We start from the raw sequence: 20,781 nt of genomic DNA, 5'->3' as shown, positions 1-20,781 counted from the left end.
CGCAGCCACTGTCCAGGCGCCCTCTACCTGTCAGCCCCGCGGCTCTGGGCTTTGGCCGCACCAGCCAGTGTGTTCCCAGTGTGAGTGACTGCCGGTGCGCGCCCATGCGTGCCCGTGTGCGCACCCCCGCCCTCCGTCCCCCGCCCCCGCTCGGGTCGCCTGTTCAGGCGCTGCCTGGTGCTTGGTGGCAGGGCCTGGCCAGACCCCCCGTGATTATTTATAGCGCGGGGCGGCGGTTTCCAGCGGCCCCCCCACCGGGGTGCGGGGCGGCGGTTTCCAGCGCCCCCCCTTACACACACACACACACTCGGGGTGCAGGGCTCCCCCTCCACTGCCACCCACTCCGGATCTCTCCCGGAGCGTGCTCCCCTCACCGCCCCCCTCAGCCCTGACCCCAGTTTCTCACTTTCTCACTCTCTCTCTTGCTCAGCCATGCTCCGCCGAGGCAAGGGGGGGGGTGACACAGCCGGCACCCTGCTGCTCCACCCCGAGCCTCTGCAGCTGAGCCTCTGCGAGGAAGAGGAGGGCCAGGAAGAAGAGCCAGGCGAGAGCGGAGCCCCACCGACAGTGGGAGCCCCACCAAATGGGCCGCTGGAGGGGGGACCGGGGCCATTGACCGACCTACCGGACTGCCTGCCTGCCCATTGGCAGCCGCCCATGCTGGGGCCGCCCTGCCACGCCCCAGACCCCAGGGCCGGATTTCCATGCAAGCTTCCTGGCTCCCTCCCAGGTGGATATGACAGGCAGCACCAAAGGCTGGAGCCACCCACCAATGCTGGCCGCTGCCCTGACCAGCCAGGCTACAGGTTCGGCTCTTACCCACCCAGGTGAGCCCCGCGCAGACTGTGTTCCCCCCACCTCCCCACCCTGCTCCTCACCAGGGGCAAGGGGCTCCCTGCACCCCAGTCCCCTTCCTGAACCACACACAAACAAAAGGGGTCTCTACCATTCATTCCCTTCAAGTGATTCTTTATTCATTTATATTTGGGTCTCTCCCCCCAAAAAAGGATCTGAAAAGTAATGCTTTTTTTGGGGGGGTGAAGACTTCTTACAAAGAAGGCGGCCTCTTTCCCCTCCATCATCAAAGAAGTTTTGTGGGAGGATCCTGGCAGGGGGCAGGTGGGAGGGTGGGTGGGCATCTGGGTGAATGATGATTTTCTAGTTAAATGACATTTTCTTCGCCCAGAGCTCCAGCTATCTAGATTCCAACCCCCACTCACTTCTCCCCTTGTGCCTAATGTCTCCACCCCACCCCCACACCCCTATCTCCTGGCTCCTTCTTTCCATCCCATCCACCCTTACATTAAAAATGAGGAGGGAAGATTACAGCGAGGGTCGCTGTGGCCATCCCGAGGGCGGACCACTGGTCCAGCGCTGCCTCCTGTCCCCCTAGGCCAGATAGCCCAGGGGCCCAGGCTTGCTGGAGAGGCAGGATTGCCAGGTTACGACCCCGCCCGGGGGTTCGCTGAGGGAGACCATAAAATCCTGAGCTCAGCAAGGAGGGACTTTGTCTGTAATCCGCTTTTTCATTTGGATTGGGGGGGGGGAGATTTCTTTATGTTTTTCAATCATCCTCCACACCCTGTGTTATCTCTCTGAGCTGTAAATTTCTCCTGTGTCTACACATCTATTTATACTCACACATTCCTTTCCCCTTCCCCCTTCCCTCCCTTTTTTGGGGGGACAAACTGCTGGAGCTCCTTGGTTGCAAATGGCTCTCTCCCTGAGTTCAAAACGCCAGGCTTGGGGGAAGGGAGCCCACACGTGAGAGAGCTTTTGTGCTGAACAAAGGGATGGTACTGACCCCACACGTGTGTGTGTGTGTGTGTGTGTGTGTGTGTCTTACCAGCCCTGAAAATCACATGGATACTTCCATTTCCCCCACCTTCCCCTCTCATCCATTTTCACAATATGGCAAGATGTGGGTTAGGCAGCATTTTAATGTGTGTGTGCATGTGTGTGTGTGAGGGCAGGGAGGAGAGCTGAAGAAAGACTTAGGGAAATGATTCTTCTATGAGTCACTTCGGCAAGCCAATGTAACTCCTGAGGGAAAAACAAGATGGGATCAGGACCCAGCTGGGGGATGACAGCAGCTGGAACTTCCTTCTTCCCGGGCCCACCTTCCTGCCTCACTCAACAGACAGCTGCAAACTCAGGGAATAGGCACACACCAGCCTGAGCTTGGGATCAAGGTCTGGAAGGAATCTAGAGCAGAATCATCAATAATGCTTTCCCGATATCTCATCCCTTCTTTATGTGTGCTACTTATTTTCCCCTCTCTGGTCTTAAAAAAGCAAAGCAGCAATGCTTTAATTTAATGCTTTAATTTGTTTTAATTTTGTTTGTGAACATACTGTACGGATGGGTTACAATTACATGGGCAGGATAATGCATACATTTCTTACCAAGCATTGCAGCGGAACCATTGAGATGGAGAGTCAGTGGAAGGCGCGTGTCCCTTCACCCTCTAGTAGATGATTTAAAAAAAAAAAAAAGAATTGGCCAGAAAGTGTGGATGGATGTTAGCCAGATGCCCAGTCATCTCCTCTTGTTTCAGAGTGTGTGTGAGACTCCAGTCTGTGCCCGAGGTGTCTCAGAGTGAGAGGTTCGAGTCCCACCACATCCACACATCCTCAAGGTACTTGCTCACCTTGGAGGTCCCTCAGCTGGCTTCTCCACCTGCTTGCTCCAGGAAGGGGGTGGGCTGGGAGAACTCTTCATCTTACTTCAGAATAGCTCAGAGGCAGGGGTGGGGTGGGCCATGATTGCAGGTGGAGTTTGCAGGCGAGTACTTTGGGTCTCCCAGTGATTGGCGTGGAGTGGGTTGGGGCAGGGTCTCAGCCCCCCTCCCTCCCCTCTCACCCAGTGGGACAAAGCCAGGTTTCCAGCTGTCATGCATGGGCCCCAGGACCCACCAGCAATGGGGAGGGAGGGGTGACAGAAGTTGGGTGTAGAGGAAGAGAAGAGAAAGGGCGTGAGGAGGCTGTGGAGGGGAAGGACGCGAGTGGGGGTGAGGGGTTCCCACTGGCCAAGGCCTCTGGGGTAGTGGCCACAGGTGGGCCATTGTGGGGTGGGGGGACCCCCAAGGTGAGGGGTCGGGGTGCAGGGGGAGCCTTTGTTCTCCTCTCCTCCTGGCTGCATGAATTGCCAGTTGGGTTGGCTTTTTGTCTCCTCCTGCCCCCTAGCCCCTGGCATGCATGACGAGGTTGCTGGTGAGAGCAAGAGCAGCTTTAATAGCAACCACAATGAGGAGCATGCGTGGTATGCAATTAAGACAAGAAATTAATAGGAAACCAAGACTTCCCAGGAAGGGTCAGTGGTGCTGCTAAGCAAGGAGGCCCAGCCCCCTGGGGGCTGTGTTTCTGGGGTGCAGGGCTGGGGTCCCCGCATGGGGACGGCGGCCTGTGGGCTCCAGCCTGCCTCCTCTTCTCACTCATTGGCCTTGGCTCTAGGAAGCCTGTCTTGTCTGAAGGGTCTGCCTCTGCTACTGGGTGATTTTTTACTTAGTGGTGATGGCAGCAGCCAGAGGAGTAATTGAGGATGAATGGCAAGATTGGGAAGGGAGGAGAAAAATCCCTCTCGAAAAATCACCACCTCTGCACACCAGTTGCTTTCTTTGGCTGTTTTGGGGCTTGAACTCGGCCTGGGCACTGTCCCTGAGCGCTGGAGCTCAAGGTGAGTGCTCTACCACTTGAACCACAGCACCACTACCTCCAACCTTTTCTCAGTAATTTATTGGAGACAAGAGACTCACAGACTTTCTCACCCGGGCTGGCTTTGAACCTCGATCCTCAGATCTCAGTCCCCGGAGTAGCTTGGATGACAGGTGTGAGCTGCTGGTACCTGGCTTCTTTCTCCTCCTTCTTTTATTTTAGTCTGGTTGAGAAGAGCTCCTCCTACTGGAGGAGGAGGGAACTGTAGGGCCTTGCATCTAGAAAGATGGCAGCAGATTCTTCCCTGTTGTCTTGGCTTTTGGCCTCATGGCCCCCATGGGTAGGGCCTGGTGCAGGGGAGGCCGGGTGTTAATTGCACCGGGGCTGAAATCAGCAGATAGAGGAAGTGATCTTCAGCAGGGAGAAGCAGGCTGAGTGGATCTGGCTCTCAGAATGTTTTTTACTTCGTAAGACATCTTTCCAGATCCCTTTCATCTCTGCTGGCTTTGAGGATGGGGCGGGAGAGGACGGGGAAGATGATGATGGCATTTTATGTTTCACTGTTCAAGAATCAACTGACAATGACATCTGTGCTCACCTCTGTGGGCTGTGTTCCTTCAGTTGTCTGAGGCAGGGTGTGATGAAGGGGCAGGGAGAACTGGCCTTGTGACTGTGTGTGGTTGGGCATGGTGGTTCCAAGCTGCTGTGCTTCTCTTTCTTTTTTCGGTTTTGAACTTGAACTTGAACTTGGTCCCTGACCCTATTGGCTGGCACTCTATCAATGGAGACATGCCTCCTTCCCCCCCCCCTGCTTCCCTCTGAAGTTCCTCTTTTGAACTACAAAGATGGAGGTTGACCCAGGGGGGTGAGGTCTGGATGGTCTTGACCAGGCAGGGCTCTTCTGTTTTGTTTTGTTTTTCAGCCTCATCCTCCAAGCTTCCCTGACAATTCTAGAAAGTTCTTCCTCACAGTTGACTCCCATTTCCCCTTCTCTGCCACTGGGTGTGCACAGCCCCATCCTCTTGGAGTCCCTCCACCCCCGTCCCCCACCCTCTCTGTAAATAGAGATCAAAAAGGGAGTTATGAGTCTAATGTATTGTTCACATTTTATTAGAGTGGATCTCCTCTTTCAACCACAGGGCATTCTCCAGAGACAGGAGATTAGTGGTAGGATTGATGGCCTCTTCCAGAAGGCCAGAGCTGGGCCAGCAGCAGGCAGTCCAGAGAAGGGTGGGCTTCAGAGCCTGCCCAGGCCCTGGCGGTGGCACAAAACCCATTGTGTGCCTCAGCCCCGGGGCAGGGATGAGAGATTGGTGGTGTGAGCTGGAAGGGTGCACTCGTGGTCGGATGTCCATGCTCCTCCCAGGTTAGTGGCCTTGTGGCCTTTCTCCAGGCCTTCTCAAAGCCACCGGCACATGCTCAGGATATCGGGTGTACTTGGTGCCCCAAAATTCTCTTCACGCACCCGGCTGGAGAAGGGGAAGTGTGTGAACTTCTCCAGGGCAGGGAGAGAGATTTCAATTCAGCACTTGTATAACATTGTTGAGTGACTAGTAGCACCTAATGAAATACACACATGTAGACTGAGTGAATGAATGAATGAGTTAATGAAGCTGGGGGCTGGGGTTGTCTGGTCTGGTGGATTAGAGGAAACCTGGAACCTCCAGCTCTGACCTGCCAGAAAAATGTCCACTGTTGGCTTCTCAGTTAAGAGATGGGGGAAACTGAGGCCCAGGGCCTCCAGGTTGATTTGCCTCAGGGCTGGCAGCTCCTCAGTACCCATGTCCAGTGCCTTGCACCGCTGACCTGAAGGAAACAGGGAGGAGCTGTGGGTGGATTTCAGGGGGCCCCATGTGCAGAGGCTCTGGGCAGCCCAGGCACAGTGCACGTTCTGGTCTGGGTGTGGCCTGGCGTTCTGCGGCTCTGAGAAGTGCCCAGGTCGTGCCAGAGTTGCTGTACTGGAATCACAGGGCCAAACCACCGCCATATCCACCCCCCTGGGCACAGCAGTCTGGTTGTGGGATATTGGGATCTCCAGAGCCTCAGCCTTGTGCTTGCACACATCAGCTGTCGGCCTGCAGATTGAAGTTCTCCCGTCTCCATGTTGTGTTCATTTGTTGGCCTTCTGCTTCTGTTTCTATCTTCTGTGTTCTCTGGGTCTTTCTTTTAATGGGTGATTTGCTTTCTTATTTTTTCTTTGGTCCCCCCTCCTTTGTAATTGCTCTTATCTGATATCTTGGTGTCTCTTCTCTTTCACATATCTTCTTTTATTTAATTAGATTTTTTTGGTGCCAGTTGTGGGGCTTGAGCGCTGCCCCTGAGTTTTTTAAATTTTTAATTAATTAATTAATTTTGGTTTTCCTCAAAGCTGGCAGCTCTGCCTCTTGAATCACACCTCCACCTCTGGCTTTTTGGTCTCACAGACCTTCCTGGCCTAGGCTGGCTTTGAATATTGACCCTCAGATCTCAGCCTCCTGAGTGGCTGGGATTGCAGGTGTGAGCCACTGGTGCCCAACTCCTAAGTGTGTGTGTGTGTGTGTGTGTTGTGTGTGTGTGTGATTTCTCTATTCAACTATTCAATAAATACCTGCTACAGACAGATTTGCCAAACACGGGGTGACCACTGGGGCTGGACTCTGTTCTCTGCCTTCTAGCACTGTGGGAACAGAGTGCTTGGAGACCATATCAGGGCCGGGTGAGATATCTAAGAAAGAGGGTGTGGGGAAAGAAGGATAGTCCATATTACAATTAATTTTTATTGTGATTATAAAGATGACGTGCAGAAGGGTGACAGTGACATCAGTTGGGTTGTGAGCTCATTTGTCTGTGGACCATGTCTCCCCTTCCCTCACTCTCTTCCCCAGTTTCTCCCTCCTGTCCCCACCCACGAATGGTAGAGTTCATTCTCCACGTGGTGTCCAGTGAGGATGACAGCTGCCTTTGTTCACCCTCTGTCCCCTCATTTCTGTGCCTCCCCTTCCTTTGTTGTTGTTGGTTATTTTCTGGTGCAGATCCTGGGGCTTGAACTCAGGACCTGGATACTGTCTTTTTGCTCAAGGCTAGTGCTCTATCATTTCAGCCAAAGCCTCACTTCTGGCTTTTTGCTGGTGCCTTGGAGATAAGAGTCTCACAGAGTTTTTCTATCTAGGCTGGCTTTGACCCACGATCCTCCTGTCTCAGCCTTCTGAGCAGCTCGGGTGGCAGGCCGGAGCCACAGGCCCCCCACCCATATTTCAGTTTCCCCCTGAAGGATGAATTGCAGGAAAGGAGGAGAGAGTAGTTTCAGGAGGAGGAAGAAGGACACAGGGAGAAGGAGCTGGTGGGGGGCCCAGCCCTACGTGTTCTGCACCCCCACTCAGGGAGACACGTAACGAGGGGCATGCGCTCATGAGTTCTCTGGCCAGAGGGAAGGGGGCCAGCTCCCTGATTTAGCTGCACCTGAGCTGTCCAGCTGAGGGGCTACCGAAGGACACATGAAGCGAGCTTCCTCCCTGGCCACTGGCTTTCTTGCTGGCCAGGAGGAAGAAAGGGAAGCTGCTGGTTGACTCTTGGCCAAGACAGAGCTGGATGGGGGCCCAGGACCAGCTGCTCACAGCAAGGGGCTGGCGCAGGCCCCTGTGTTTCTGGAGTGGCGAAGGCAGTGCTGTGCACACACTGGCTGCTTTCACTAGGGGTGCAGAGCAGGCTGGGTGAGGGGTGGGGGGGGATTGGGCAGATGGGGGCACCCAGGACAGCCTCTGGGCGTGGCCTGATCTTGTAGCACTTCCTCCCTCACTTTGGACAGGGGAAGGGGCGGGGGAAGACCCCAAGCACTGCATCACCCAGCCCCTGGGGTTGTGGTTTGGAGAGACACCGCCCCCAAATTGATTTTTCACTTTCGAATCTCCACGCTGTGGTGTGCATTCAGAAAGACAATTCACAAAAACGAACTGAGGCTCGGCTGAAGATGTGCTCACTTGCTCTCCCCCCCCTCTAGCTCTCTCTCTCTCTCTCACTCAATGGGTGGGCGCTTCCCCCCTCTACCTGGGCACCCAGCCCTTTTCGCTTTAGCTGCTTTTATTCAGGTAGGGGGCCTCAGACGGTGATCTTCCCATGTATACCTTTGGCATAGCTGGGATTACAGGTGCAAGCTCTCATACCTGGCCTTCAGCCTAAAGGCCAGATGCAGTACTCTGGAGCTGGAACTGTTGGGGATGAATTTCTAGGAGCCTCTGAAGGGCAGTGCCTGGTGGCAGAGGCACAAGACTCTGCCTTGGAGGCCAGAGCAGGAGGGGAACTGAGGAGAGGAGAAGGTGGATCTATACATGTCAGGCCTGGCTGGGGGTGGGAGGCGGACATGGTGGGAAGAATCCTTCACTGGACTTCCGGGAGTTGTAGGGGAGTGGGAGAGAGTTGTAGGTGAGAGCTTCCTTGGCCTTGAACTAGAGCCACAGCTCTACTTCCCACCTCTCTGATGGCTCATTGGAGATAAAAGCACTTCACTTCTCCCATCTTCTGGAGCCCCATTGGGTCATGCGGATGTCAAAATAGAGGTTGGTGGAAGAGTAAAGAGGGGAAGGAGGAAGAATGAGGAGGAAGAGTGAGGAGGAAGAATAAGGAGGAGAAGGAGAGGAAGAGGAGGAGAAAAAGAAAAAGAGAAGGAGGAATGAGGAGGAGGAAGAGCGAGGAGGAGGAAGAGGAAGCATAAAGAAACACCTTTGCTCACCTGACTGTGGCTTTAATCACTGATGGTTAGCCTGGCTGGCTTTGTCGTTTTTGCACTTTTAAAATAAATGGGAACCCAGATGTACAGAGGTAGGAAAAAGAAAAAAAAAAGCCAATCAAGATCAAGATTTATAAATCTGTATTCCTGAGCAAAGCCCGGTGCGTTCATTTATTTACCTATTTCTTTTCTGTTGTTTTTTTTTCTGGATGCCTGTTGGTGGAGGTGGGTTGGGGAGGAGCGGTAGTGAGTGTAATCTGGGTTTTCGGGTGTGTGTGGTAGGCTCTACAATATTCAGGGAAATCAAGTCATGCCCCATGGATCTGTGTTTTCAGACCTCTGCTGGTGGGCTACACCTAGGCTGGGGTAGTGATCACAGACAATTGAGTGACCATGGCTGGGCGTTCCTACCAGGCAGGCCAGGTGTGCTTCTGGAGTGTCAGAATGGGAGCCTTGGTTGTGTGTGTGTGTGTATGTGTGTGTGTGTGTGTGTTTCTCCTTGTTAGAAACTCCAGGAATTGTGGATGAAACTCAAGGGTCACTATTTGCTTTGATTTGCACCCATCTCTGCTGGAAATGACTTGAGAACAATTCCACTTTGGCCTACCTAGGGTTCTGGGCCGCAGAGGGGCATGTAGAATCTACTGGAGTGAGATGGAGACTAGACTTGAAGGGAGGGAAGGCCTTGCCGGTCTAGCTGTAGTCATGTAGAAGGAGGGCTGAACCAATTGCACCTGTGTTGGTCATTCGGTCTTCATCTAACTTCATCCTTCTGTGGGGATGCTGTTTCCCCAAATTCCTCCAACTCCATTTCAACGCTCTTCTCTCCTCCAGTTGCATCCCAAAGGGGCTGTCCGCTGCAATTCTCGATTGTTCTCCTCAGCTGGAAATAAGCTCTGAATATGTCTGTCCTTGAACTCCTGTCCTCATCTGTGTTCCTAGCATTTTTCCTAAGTGGTTCTGGGGTCAGGTCTTATGAGGGTTTTTCACCCCTTCGTCATCCCAGTTCCTCTCTCTGTCCTTCCATTTTCTGGAACAAATACTATCTTACTTTCTTAATCTTCCCGACCTCTTATTTATTTAGTTGGTCATGGGGCTTGAACTCAGGGCCTGGGCGCTGTCCCTGAGCCTCCTTGTGCTCAAGGCTAGCACTCTACCACTTGAGCCACAGCGCCACTTCTGGTTTTTGAGTGGTTCATTGGAGATGAGTCTCACAGGGACTTTCTTGCTCAGGCTGGCTTCGAACGATGATCCTCAGACCTCAGCCTTCTGAGTAGCTAGGATCACAGGCATGAGCCATCGGCGCCCAGCTGTTTTCTGTTCAAATTTATTCTGTGCCTATTTACAAAGGTGCTTTGGTTTCAAGAAGAAAAACTTAAGAAGGTTACTTCTGAAAAACACCCGATCCTTTCAAGAACCTTCTCCTGGAGTTGAATCTACATTTATTTACAGAAAGCGAGATGAGAGCAGTTAAGGGAAAACGCATGTAGGTTTCTAGAATTAGGGAGCTTGAGGGAGCTTGAGATCATTATTGTTTTTGAAAAAATAAAAAAAAGCGCTACAGGCCTTTGGTGTGAATCTGACTAGGATAGTCTCCCATTAGGACTTGTGACTGGTCTCTGCTGGTGGTGACTTCCAGCAGCTATGGTGTAGATGGGATAGATGTCCTTGGAGGCGTGTGGCTGGCCCTTGGCATTCTGTGTCAGGTTCACACGTGGAGGCCTCAGGAGACTGGCCTTGTGTAATTCTCACTGCCCTTCAGAGGCACAGAGGCAGGGGCTGCAGAACTTGGGGTGGCACTGATACCACCCATGTTTCCGAGTAGGTCTCCTGAGAGTTGAGCTCTTGGTGTGTTGCCTGCTGGGGGTGGAAGGCACGGTTTACATTGTAAGTGAAGGAACTCATTAGCCGCACTGCCCCCAAAGTGCCCTTCTAGAGCCTTCTCTCTTCGCACATCACACAAGGCTGATTTGGTTCAAATGAATGACTAGAATTCCTGCAAAATAGCCCATTTCCGGGTCTTGATGTACTTTGTGGAAGACAAGAGGGCAGGAAATTGCCACACACGAGTTGATCCCATTTCCCACAAGTCTCCTGCGCCTGTCTCTGCCTGCATTCTGTCTGTGAACTTGGACTCTGTGTGGAGACTGACCATGATTCTCCCCACTCGAGAATGGCCGGTGGGAGTGCTGCTTCACTGATGGGGTTTTTAATCATTGTTGTTTTCAAAGGAACTTTCTAGAAAGGATGTGAAGCCAGGTGTAGTCACTTTCTCCTATCATTCTAGCTACTCCTGAGGCAGAGATTGGGAGGATGGAGGTTCTAGATCACCTAGGGTAAAAAATTCAGGCGAATCCAGGTGCCGATTGCTCATGCCTGGAACCCCAGTTTCTCTGAAATTTGAGGATTGAGGTTCAAAACCAGCACAGGCATAAAAGTCCATAAGACTCTTATTTCCAATGAACCACCAGAAAATCAGAAATGGAGCTGGGCTCAAGTGGTACAGCACTAGGCCTCTAGCAAAGAGCTAAGGGACAGCGCCCAGGCCCTGAGTTCAAGGCACACGACTGACCCCTTCACCTTTCTTCCCCCCCAAAAAAAGTTCAGGAGACTTCATCTCAATGGAAAAAAGCTGGGCCTCAGTGTTCATGCCTGCCATTCCAGCCATAGAGAGAAGTGTACCTAGAAAGATTGCCACCCAGGTGTCATGGAGGAAAACATGAGACCTCATCTCAACAAATAAGAACTGCTAACAGGGTCATGAAGGTAGAGTTTGCTGCCCAGCAAGTGCAGAGCTCTGAGTTTGAAACTGCAGTAATACAGGCACACACATGCACATGTGTGCACGCACGCATGCGTGCACACACTAAGGCTTTGGTTTTGTTTCAGATATCTATCATGCCCACTATTGTCTCAGAAGATGGCTTGAGATAAGCTAAGCATATAATAGTTCTGCTCTTATTCTCCTATTGAGAGAAATGGACATCACATGGTGCCCAGGTCCTTAGAATGACCATCTGCATGCTTTTCAACAGCTTTGCATTAACCCGAGGCAAGGAGGGGGAGGCAGGGAGCCCTGTGGTAGCCAGGGGGGGGGAGGAAAGAGGAGAGATGGTGTTAGATGAGGCTCTGTGGTGTCATCTGCTTCTTGTCTTTTGCTGGTCCTGGGGCCTGGGTGTTGTCCCTGAGCTCTTTCACCCAAGGCTGGCACTCTACCACTTTGAGCCACAGCGCCACTTCCAGTGGTTCATTGGAGATCAGAGTGTCATTGCTTTTCCTGCCTGGGCTGGTTTTGAACCTTGATCCTCGGATCTCAGCCTCCTGAGTAGCTGGGATCACAGGTGTGTGGCATCTGGCGGGGCTCCACGCTCTGAAGCCCTTTGCTCTTCAGGTGTATTGTCAGTGTTTAGGGTGACTCACAGTGGGAGATTGGAAGGAATACATGTGTCCCCTGTTCTGCATGATGAGAGATTCGGGGAATGGGAGAGGGTGCATGGCTGAACTTGAGGGGTGTCTGGGACTGTGGGTTGGTGTGAACATCTGTGGCCCTCGTTTCCTTGGTGTGGTCATTTACTGAACCCAGGACAGGCTTAGAAGTGGTGTTCCTTCAGCAGTGCAGAGGGTGAAGTGGGTTGTATTTTCAGAACTTGTACTTCATTCCAGTTATCGCCATTAGAATGGTTTCTTTTTTGTTGGTCATGGGGCTTGAACTCAAGGCCTGGGTGCTGTCCCTGAGCAAACTTCATGTTAGTGTTCTTCTACTTTGAACCACAGCCCCATTCTTGTTGCCTAGTGGTTCATTGGATATAAGAGTCTCATGGACTTTCCTGCCTGGACTGGCTTTGAACCACGATCCTCTAGATCTCAGCCTTCTGAGTAGCCAGGCAGGCATGAGTACAGGTTCATCTCAACTGGCACTGGAGTTCTTCACTGTTCTCCTGGCCTCTGTCCCCTCTGTCCTTTCTTACTGTGTCATCTCATGCTGGCAGATGGAGGAGACTCGGGAGCCGGGCTCTCAGGGTTCATGCTCTGGCCCTTATGAGTCTGCTGGGAAAAGGGCTTTGCTTCTCTGTGATCCAGGATTTCTTAGCTATCAAGTGGGGGTGTCTGTGACACTGGCTGCCGGAGTGGCTGTGAGACGCAGGCAGTCATTTCTCTCTGATCATCAATGGTGCTTGCTGTCACCACCCCAGCAGGCAGCTTCGTAGCAGTGTGGGGCCCAGAGCCACCTGGGATGGTGGAAGCCAGCCTGCCTAGTCCCGTGCCAGCTGTCTGGGGTCCTTTCCGTATCAGAGGGTAGGTCCCAGGATTAGACCAGTGCTGACTTCTCTTAGAGTCTCATCATCAAAACATACCAGGCAAGTGAAGGAAAAAAATAGAATAAAATAAAGGTCAAGCCAGGCACTGGTGGCTCAGGTCTGTCATCCCAGCTACTCAGGAGGAAGCTGAGATCTGAGGATCACGGTTCAAAGCAAGCCTGGGCAGGAAAGTCCATGAGACTCTGATCTCCAGTGAACCACCAGAAAACCAAAAGTGGAGCTGTGGCTCAAAGTGGTAGAGCACTAGTCTTGAGTGAAAGAAGCTCAGGGACAGCATCCAGGCCCTGAGCACACACACACACACACACACACACACACACACACACACACACAGAGCACACACACACACACACACACACACAGACCAGGCACGGATTCTGGACATGAATTCTTACCTACATTTTACAGATGAGCAAACCATGGTGCCAAATTCTCCCCTGTGTGCCCCGGATAGCACAGCCAGGAAGGAGAAGGAGCTGAGACTCAAATTGCAAGCTATCTGGATCTCAGGCCCTGATCTCGTCCTGCCCAGCCTGCATATTGGGCTGGCTTAGGAGAAACAGCTTGGGAGCGTGAAGGAGAAGGCTTAGAGGTCACCCAGCGAGCTAAGGAAATGTGACATGACCATCTCCTCCCATGGGAAAACTCCTTTGGTTTTTCTATCCAACAATTGTATAAGACAGGATTAAAAATTGTTGTTTTCTTTCATATTTAGAAAAGATGATTGGGAAACTAAGAAAAAAGAATTTTATATCAGCAACTAAAGAAAGGTAAAGTGCTAGGGTGGTCTCCATGACAATAAGGGGTGAACAGTCTTTAATGTCTCAAGACACAAGTGGGGAGCTGGACCCGGGGGCTCACGCCTGTCATCCCAGCAACTCAGAAGGCTGAGATCTGTGGATCATAGGTTCAAAGCCAGCCTGGACAGGAAAGCCCATGAGACTCTTATCTCCAGTGAACCACCAAAAAGCCAGAAGTAGAGCTCTGGTTCAAATGGTAGAGCTCCATTTGGGAGTAAAAAAAGCTAAGGAGCAGCATCCAGGCCTTGAGTTCAAGCCCTTAGGTCTGGTATACATCCATGTGTGTACATGCACACACATGCACACCATGCACTATAAATTAGGGACTGGTAGCTCACACAATATCACATGTTATGAGTGCATAATTTGTATTGGAGCGTGAGTTTGAGAACACAGAGCTTAGTTCACAGTAGGATTTTTAACACATGAATTGCAAGGAAAATAATAAACAGCTTTGGGCTCAATGAGGGATTCCAGAATGCCTTTACCACATCAGCAGACACACTACAGGCCTAATGCTTGTCTGGTGCAAATATCATCCAGGTTTCAGATAACAGCTGAGGGCCAGTTTATCTATCATCTGTTTAGGAAGAGATGGTATCTGGGAATCACCAAGTTACACACACAAATATTGGAAAAATATTGAAGCAGATAGTTCTCCATACCTTGGAGGCACTAGGACATGGTAGCCCTTGCATTACTTTTCTAAGCTGGCTGTCAGTCGCTCATGCCTGTCATTCCAGCTACTCAGGAGGCTGAGATCTGAGGATCAGGGTTTAAGGCCAGTCCAGGAAGGAAAGTCCGTGAGACTCTTATCTCCAATAAACTACTCAGAAAACCGGAAGTGGCATTGTGACTCAAGTGGTAGTGTGCTAGCCTTGAGTGAAAGAGCTCAGGGATAGCATCCAGGCCCTGAGTTCAAGCCCCAGGACTTGTATCACAACAAGAACAACAACAAATGGCTTTCTAAAGAGCAAGTCCTGTTGTGCCTGTGACTCTGTAGGGAGGGCCAGATCAGCAGGCTGCAGGGGACGTGGGGGGGGTGGTGTGTGTGTGTGTGTGTGTCGGTGTGTGTGGGTGTGTGTGTGGCTTCTCACTTCCGCCCGGACACCCTAGTCACCCCTCACTTCCACCCTGAGTTCTGAGACACATCTACACTTGGTTAACAGATTTGAAAACAAACAAACAATAACATTGAGTCTTTATCTCAGAAAAATACACTTTTGTGCAGACTTTCAAAATCTTCCTTTCCTCCCTCCTTCCTTCTCCTCTTCTCCCTTCCCCCCTTTCCCCTCTGTGTGCCAGTACTGGGGCTTGAACTCAGGGCCCTAGGCACTTACTTGGCTTTTATAAGTCAAGGCTGGTGCTCTAATGCTTAAGCCACAGCTCCATTTCTGGCTTTGTCTTTTTTGCTGGTTAATTGGTGAGAAGAGTCTCATGGGCTTTGGTTGCTTGCCCTGGGCTGGCTTGAGATCTGGATGTTCAGATTTGAGGTGCAGTAGGGCAGAGGGCAGAGGTGGAGGCTGTTTTTTTTTTGTTTGTCGATCGTGGGGCTTCAACTCTGGGTCTGGGTGCTGTCCCTCAGCTCTTCAGCTCAAGGCTAAACACTCTACCACTTGAACTACAGCAACACTTCTGGCTTTTTCTGTGTATGTGGTGCTGAGGAATTGAACCCAGGGCCTCATGCATGCAAGGCAAGCACTCTACCACTGAGCCACCTTCCCAGCCCTGGCCGGGGGGTTTTGAAGGCACTGCCTTTTCACTGTGGACCAGAGCCTGTGCCACCAACAGGGCCCGCCCTGCCCTGCCTGGTCCTGTCCTGTCTCTGCTCTGCCCTGCCCCTTCTGACCACGCAGCTGGCCTTGGCACCCTTTGGCGATGGGAGGAGGGAGAAAGCCACAGCTGCTCTGCCCTGGCCGGGATGTGCGGGCTGGACCCCGGGAGCATGTGGCTTCTTGGTGGAGGTCTGCCTGACCATATGGCACTGGCAGGCATCTGCCCCATCGCCTTGTCCGCTGAGCTGCAGCGATGGTGAAGAGCTGACCAGGAAGGGCGGGCAGACATGGTGGGGTCCAGAATGGTGGATGGATATGGATTTTGAGTTGTTCCTGGGGTCTGGCTCTGCTCTTCTCTGTCCCCCTCCCCATCTGTCCCTCGCTGACTGCTCCCCCAATTCTCCCTTCTCCCCATCTGTCCCCTCCCATTTGCCCCCTCCCTATCTGTCCCTCTGTGCCCTTTGGGCTGCAGCCTAGAAGCAGGTGGAGGATGAAGCCAGGGCCAAGCTGAACTCCATGCTGCTCACTGTGTGACAGAGCCAGCTCCATGCACTTGGGCGAGCATGTGAGCATGTGTGTGTGTGTGCGCGCATGTGTGCGGGAGCATGTGTGCACAGGGATCTCACATTCATGTCCATGCACACACCATGAATGTGTGTGGATGTGTGCATGCTTGCACACATGCATTTGTGATCATGCATGCCCATGCATGCATGTGTGCACGTGCGTGTATGTGAAAAGGAGAGGATATGAGGCCACAAAGGAGCACTCGTTCCGTCCAGTTGTGATCCTCCAACCTCAGCCTCCAGAGAGTGGCTGTAATGACAGGCGGGAGCTGCGGCGCCCAGCCTGAAGAAGCATGCGCTATCTGAACAGCAAAGACACCCCTGCCTCCTCTTCCACTCCCCCCCACCCCTTCCCCCCACCCCTTCCCCCAACTCCCACCCCCTGTCTGCAGGACCTTCCCCACACCAGTGTCTCCCACAGAGCTCCCTCTCCAAGATGGGTCAGTCCTCCTTCTTCCACTTGCCAGCTTCCCTCCCTTCTCTCCCTCTCTTCTTCCCTTCTGTTGTGGAAATTAAGTGTATTTTGTATAAAACCGATGCAGATAAACAGCTAATCTAAGGACACTCATTGATAAGGAGTTTTTTCGCCACCCCCTTTCCTTTTCTGACTTATTTGCAATACAGTCTAGAACCTTCTTTTTTTTCACGGATTCCCTCACAGAAGGCAGGCAGGTTAACCAGCTGTATTTCTGTGGCAGGGCTGTGGTTTCAAAGAAAAGTGAGCCTCTGTCTCTGCTGTTAGACAAAGAGCGTGGAAGAGAGAGAGAAAGAGGAAGAGAGAGAGGTAAAGAGTAAGAGAAAGATGGAAGCAGAGTCAGAGATAGAGAGGAAGAGAGGGAGAGAGGAAGGAAAAGAGGGAGGAAGTGAGAGGAAGAAAGAGTGGAAGAGAGAGGAAGGGAGAGGCTGGCTGTACTTGGAGTTGTGTGGTTTGAAGTCTTTGTAGAGTTTTGACAAATGTGGGGTAATTACACAGCTCTGCCATCTGTGAGTTATCTGTATCTGCTTGGCTTGGGAGTTCAGTAGGATTTCTGCAAGCAGGCAGCTCCTTTGGCTCCAGTATCCCGTTAACAAGACGTGCTCCTTTGCCCAAGGAGGTCTCTCCATGCTTGTACTCTGGCTGTGTGTGTTTAAACACGGGGTTTCCTTATTCAACCAACAGACTTCCTATTGGAACTGGGAATGAATTCTTTCCAGTGTAACCACCAGGCAGAGACTGTTAGGAATGACTGTGTGTGTGTGTGTGTGTGTGTCTGTGTGTGTGTCTGTGTCTGTATCTTTGCATGCATGTGCACACATGCTCTTTTTGCTCAAGACTAGTGCTCTACCACTAGAGCCACAGCTCCACTAGCAGCTTTTTGGTATATTATTGGAGATAACAGTCTCATGGACCTTCTTGCTGGAACTGGCTTTGAACTGTGATCCTCAGATCTCAGCCTCTTGACTAGCTGGGATGACAAGCGTGAACCACCAGCATTTAGCCTATGATACTTTTAAAGCTTCAGCTTGTAATATTTATGTTCTTATACTAAAAATACTCATTGTCCTCCCACTCTAGAGGTTGAAATCCAACCAGGCATGTTGTATTTTAATCTGGCAAGTCCGCCCTGCCCCTTCTGTGTCTCTCTTTGTGCACTATTTACAAGGGAGAGGTGGGTATTTGAAACTTGCACCCCTGGAAGTGATGTTTCTAGAGGCTGGCAGTGAGCCTTCCTATTTCTCTTTTCTGGTCCATCTCAGAACTCTTCTGCTTTGCACGTGGCAGGGGGCTGACAGCATTTGACAGGAACGGGGGTCATCTTTAGCAGAGCTCTGGCTGGTGGCTGAACCATTTCTACCAATGCTATATTGGACCAGAAACTTGGTTTGCTCAGTAAGTGTGAAGTGGGGCAATGCTTTATAAGAATTGTGCCCAAGCCGGGCACTGGTGACTCATGCCTGTCATCCCAGCTACTCAGGAGGCTGAGATCTGAGGATCGCAGTTTAAAGCCAGCAGAGGCAGAAAAGTCTGTGAGACTCTTATCTCCAATAAACCACTCAGAAAACCGGAAGTGGTGCTGTGACTCAAGTGATAGAGAGCCAGCCTTGAGCTAAAGAGCTGAGGGATAGAGTTCAAGCCCCATGACCAACAAAAAAAAAATATTGTCTTCAAGTGTGGGTCAGAGGTAGGAGGCATGGCTCGGGCTGTAGAATGCTCTTCTAGCAAGCCATGGGGCCCTGAGTTCAAATCCCAGCACTACCCAAGAAACCACAAATGTAATCCTGATCTTTAAATAATAAAGGCTGTATATGAGAGACCAATGTCACCCTGCTGAACTGTGAAAAACTAAGCCATTTCCCCTAAAATCAGGATCAAGGCCTCTCTCCAGGCCTGTCCAGTATAGTTCTGGAATTCCTAGCCACAGGAGCAAGGCAAGAAAAAGACATAAATGAAGTGTGCCAAAGTGCGAGTCACAGGCTGTGATTGTGGGTGGAGGGCACTAAAGGTCCTCTGGACGGGTTGAACTGGACAAGCTAGGTTAGCCCCCTTTATAGACAGACAGTGAGAGCCACAAATAAGCCATGAGCCCAGCAGCTGTTTACTGAGCAGCTCCTGTGTGCAGTGATGGGCACCGGGCACCAGGCACTTTTCTCTACCTGTGTATGCCACTTCTCAAGTGATCCTCCTTTTTCAAAGGGAGTGTGTGTGTGTGTGTGTGTGTGTGTGTGTGTGTGTGTGTGTATGTGTGTTTGTGGTGCATCGCAAAGAGGTCAGGTAACATGAACCGGTTGTTTGGCCTAAAAAGGGCACATTGGATTTTTTGTGGTTTGTTTTCTTTTTGTTTTTGTCGGTCGTGGAGCTTGAACTCAGGTCCTGGGCACTGTCCCTTAGCTCTTCAGCTCAAGACGAGTATCCTACCACTTGAGCCACAGTGCTACTTCCAGTTTTCTGGTGGTTTATTGGAGATGAGTCTCACAGATTTTCCTGCCCAGGATGGCTTTGAATTGTGATCCTCAGATCTCAGCCTCTTGAGTAGCTGGGATGACAGGTGTGAACTACCAGTGCCTGGCTCACACTGGGTTTTTGACCCCACCAGAGAGTTTCCTTTCTCAACCCCAGCTTGGGCCCTGGATGACATTGGGCCTGGCTGGGAAAACAGGAAACACTCCTAGGTGGATTGATCTATCCTGTTGTAATGATTTGTGACAAGGAGCATCCTTTGTAGCCTCTTGTAGTACGTGGTACCCCATCTTGACAGTCTGCCCCCACAAATACACTGATTTCCCCCTGCAGAGCACAAACCACAGCTCCCCTCAGAAGTGCTGGCGCTCCTTTTCTTCCTGCCCTCCTTCCCCCAATCTATTTTCTCTGGGGTTGTGTAAATCAACCTGTGGTGGTCAAAGGATTAATTCAAGGGCTGGAGGATTTCGTAATCATTGTGATTCTTTTTTATTTTTATTTTTTGGGCTTTCTTTTGCATTTCTCCTCAAATAATACAAGGAGATTCCCACATCTCGTCCCTGTCATAACTCAAAGTAACTTTGAATGTGATGGGTTTGTCTCCTTCGGAACCCTGTACTTTCAAACATATCTGTAGCCTGGCCACAAGTTAAAGGTGATTGGCTTCAAGCTGTCTCCACATGTCATCTGCCCCATCGTCCATCAGTGTGCGGTGGGGTATATGATCATTGTCTGCAAATCCATGGGACGGAATGGCTTCCTTGCTCACCCGTGATCATGATAGGCTGAGGTCTCCCAAGTGTGTAGGTGGCAGTACAGAATTGTGTGGTGAGTTCAAGGCTGGTGCTGTACCACTTGAGCCACAGCACCACTTCTGGTTTTCTAGTGGTTCATTGGAGAACAGAGTCTCACAGACTTTCCTTCCCAGGCTGGCTTTGAGCCATGATCCTCAGATCTCAGCCTCCTGAGTCGCTGGGATGACAGGTGTGAGCCACTGGTACCTGATGTATTATCACCTGGTGTATATAATACACCTGCTGTATTATGACTGTATTTTGTTTTGAGATTTCTCCGATGCATCCAGCAGCTTTGGCGGCATCTCGGATACATTTCATGTCTTGTCTCTACTGATGTCTCTTAGGAGCACATGGGTTCTTTGGCCAGTGGATGAGCTCAATACTTCCTGAGAACCTGTGGGACCCCTGGGTGTCTGTTTATTTAGAGGACGTGGCCCCGCCATCCGCAGCCTCCCCTGCCAGCCGGGTTGGGGGGTCAGTGTCTGGCATCCAAAGAGAGCAGGATATACAGGGTCATGCGTGTGGGGTGGTGCTATTTGGGTGTGGTGGGGTACTGGGACTGCCCTGCAAATGCAGAGCACAATCAGCCTGGGTGCCATGTAGCACCACCTCCCCCCCCAGTCTGCCCCCCATCCAGGCTGAACAAGACTCTGTTCTTTTGCTGGGAACATTTTTGAATTTCAACCTAGAGGAAGGGGGAGAAGGGTCCCTGATAGCATGTCATCATCCCCTCCCCTCCCCTCCCCTTCCCTTCCTCTCCTCTTCTCTCCCCTCTTCCCCTTCCCTTCCTTTCCTTCCTTTTCCCTCCCCTTCCATTCCCCTTCCCTCTCCCCTTTCCCCTCTCCCTCTCTCCTCTCTCCCCTCCCTTCTTCTTTTCCTTCCTTGGAGACTGTGCCTGTATTTGCCCCAGAATATCATTCTTTATTCCTTTCCATTCAACAACAGTTTGATATTTTGCATGATTGTCTGGGTACTAGTATTAGATGTCACCTGATCCTTCTCTTTTAACAACCAAAAGTCAGTTGGGGTGTGTGTGTGTGTGTGTGTGTGTGTGTGTGTGTGTGTGTGTGTGATAGTACTGGGGCTTGAACTCAGGACCTCCTTTGCTCATGCTCAGATTTTTCTCTCCTGGCTGACACTCTACCACTTGAGCTATGCTTCCTGTCTCTATAAAGTCAGTTTATTAAAGTGATACTTTAATAAATTAGTAATTAATTAAGTGGAGTGAAGG

The 20,781-nt window shown here is 51.3% G+C and overlaps 1 pseudogene; it reads left to right on the top strand.

Annotated features, from left to right (window-relative positions):
• Positions 1 to 432: 432 nt before the first annotated feature.
• Positions 433 to 20,781, top strand: part of LOC106002794 — a 49,543-nt pseudogene continuing 29,194 nt past the window's right edge.

The sequence above is a fragment of the Dipodomys ordii genome, unplaced genomic scaffold, assembly GCF_000151885.1.
Source record: "Dipodomys ordii isolate 6190 unplaced genomic scaffold, Dord_2.0 Scaffold1000001411, whole genome shotgun sequence".
Taxonomy (NCBI): Eukaryota; Metazoa; Chordata; class Mammalia; order Rodentia; family Heteromyidae; genus Dipodomys; species Dipodomys ordii.
Note: the sequence above shows the minus strand (reverse complement) of the source record. Positions and strands in the feature narration are given on the sequence as shown.